Source organism: Lactuca virosa, chromosome 2, assembly GCF_052849685.1.
Source record: "Lactuca virosa cultivar CGN04683 chromosome 2, Lactuca_virosa_CGN04683_v6, whole genome shotgun sequence".
NCBI classification, from domain to species: domain Eukaryota; kingdom Viridiplantae; phylum Streptophyta; class Magnoliopsida; order Asterales; family Asteraceae; genus Lactuca; species Lactuca virosa.
Genome location: NC_136427.1, coordinates 259,441,770 through 259,444,519, shown reverse-complemented (window position 1 = coordinate 259,444,519; position 2,750 = coordinate 259,441,770). Strand labels below are relative to the sequence as shown.

The window sequence follows — 2,750 nt, the reverse complement described above, 5'->3', positions numbered from 1 at the left end:
AACTGCAATTTTTTTAAACTAAACTACATTTTTTTTAAAAAAAACTGGAATTTTTTAAAAAAAACTGTATTTTTAAATAAAACTGCAAATGCATATATGTACATTTCTTATACTGTAATATTCGTAAAAAATCACAATAAATCTCATTTTTATTAATTAATCTATAAACATAATAGTCCAAGTATTTTATTCGATACAAAATAAAATATAAAAAATAAAAAATGCTACAAATTTCAAAGCATTTTCATGTCTTCGTGTCAATATTTCCTTATTTTCTTCAATTTATCACTTTTCATCTCTTCAATATTCACCACAATTTCTTCCAAATCTACAAGAAAATTAAAAAAATGATTAATTCAAAAATACTCACAAAAATACATATGTGATTTTCATGTGATTAACATATGAATCACATGCGATTCACATATGAATCACATGTGATTTACATGTGAATCACATGTAATTCATATGCGATTCACTTGTGATTTACATGTGAATCACATGTAATTCATATGTGATTCGTTTGTTATTTACATGTGAATCACATGTAATTCATATGTGATTCGCTTGTGATTTACATGTGAATCACATGTAATTCATATGTGATTCACTTGTGATTTACATGTGATTCATATGTGATTTACATGTGAATCACATGTAATTCATATATGATTCACATGTGATTTACATGTGAATTTGTGAATTACATGTGATTCACATGTTAATAACATGTAATTCATATGTGAATTAAATATGATTCATCAAATACCAACTATGTTCTTATAATCTGTAGGTAGGTTTTGCTCCCATTGTAAAGTTATCAAACAGTTGTAATATAATGGGTAAATTAGACACTTGCATAATCAATGGAAATGTAGCTTCACTAGTAAAAGAACTTATACCTTGACAAAAAAATTGGCAGTTTTGTGTATTAAGCAGATCAATGGTTGGGCCACATGTGAGGGGACTCAAATATAATTTATAAAGCAGTTGTAGGAGAACATAAAACTTGTCCATAAAAATCATAAAAAAACCTAAGAAATCTAAAATTAGTTGAGACCACAAACCTGGAATCCAAATTCATGAAGCATTGCATTGACATCTGGCTTTGGCAGCATTTCCAGAATATCAAGAATAACCTACAAACGACTGATATGAATAAGGGTCTAAATAACAATCTTACAGCAACAACAAATGTCAAAAGGAGCATATATCTGGAACCAAAGTTATCAAATAGTGGGAGCCTATATCATAATCATGTAATTAACTTGAAAACATAAACATTGAAAGCTTAATCTGCACAATTCTCAAATTGACTACAGAGTGATTTAACCTAATTCTTATATACAAATTCGAAATTTTATTCAATCATCCAACCAAACAACAATGAAGTAATTTGATTAATTGCTATAAAATGTTAATTAGCAGGATAAATTGAATCAATGGCAACTCATGTTACTAACAGAATGAAGCTACAACTTAAAACAAATAACACAAATTCAGGAGAATTTCTGATGCGCAAATCCGCTGATTTACTCAAATTTAGGGCTTGATCGATGAAACTTAACGGATCATCATAATCTCTGTTCAATATTTCCAATTCAGCAGGAGATCTTTATGAATTAATAGTTATAGCAAACGAAAGCTAAGAGGAAATCTAAGATCGTTGTGCAGATGTCTAGATGATCGATACCTGATTTAGTGCGAGGGCGACCAGTTTTGCAACGCCTAGGGTAGGGCAAACTACGTTCGATATGGAGTTGACCTCAATCAGACATGTTCGACTTCGATTGTCGGAAGGAAATGAAGATTAGCAACACACAACGAAATTACTTTCCACAAAACAACTTGATGTCGACCTCAATACGTTCAACTACCAAGCCCCAAACCAGATGAAATCAATTACGATGCTAACGATCCCAAGTAACCCGTTCCATTCCAAGCAAAGACTGAAGCTCCTTGGCGTCATTTCGGAGCCCCAACTGATCAATTAGGGCTTGACTCTCACCTTCTTCTTTGTTTTTGATAACAGCTGAGGGAGATTAGCGATGTAGGCGGTGGTCTCTGATAATGACCTAGATGCGGTGCTGAAGATTCGACTCGCCGGCGTCGGCTGTGGGGGAAGCGGAATTGCGACACCAGAATCGGAGAAGGTGAGGAGCGTTTGGGGAAGATCGAATGTTACGTCTGGAATAGTTTGGGGAATTTTTTTTTCTTATTAGTGATTTAACAAATGTAATAAACTAATAATATACTTGTTTCCAATAATACCCTTCAGTAATTTAATTGGTAATACCCCCGCCTCTTTAGTTTTCTGATTATTTACAAAAATGCCACCTTCCATCTTGACCGTCCTTTATTTTGATCCAACGTTCCACTTTTAGTTCTCGGGTTCTCGGGAAACTATGAGTTCTCAAATGATCATTCCTCTATATATATATATATATATATATATATATATATATATATATATATATATATATAGGGAAGGGTTATTTGGAAAACAAAAAAACCCTAAAAATCATAAAAATGCATAAAAAAAAATACTTAGAGATCACAAAACTTTTTTTTGAAAAAATCGCAGCTTTCTATACAAATTCGCTGAAAAAAAATTTGAAAATTTTTTTTTTCTAAAAAAAAAAACAAAATTGATTTTTTTTTCAGTGAATTTTAAGAAAAAGCTCCGATTATTTATAAAAATAATTCAAAAAAAAAGTTTTGTGATCTCTAAGTATTTTTTTATGCATTTT

At 31.0% G+C, this 2,750-nt stretch overlaps 1 long non-coding RNA gene across 1 annotated transcript; it reads right to left on the bottom strand.

The window, feature by feature from the left end:
• Positions 1-252: 252 nt before the first annotated feature.
• On the bottom strand, positions 253-2,398 carry LOC145156947 (uncharacterized). The gene is made up of 4 exons (XR_013736996.1): positions 2,272-2,398; positions 1,694-2,187; positions 1,068-1,139; positions 253-328 (listed from the first exon to the last, which is right to left on the bottom strand). It is a non-coding gene; the product is annotated as an uncharacterized LOC145156947 (long non-coding RNA).
• Between the last annotated feature and the right edge of the window lie 352 nt (positions 2,399-2,750).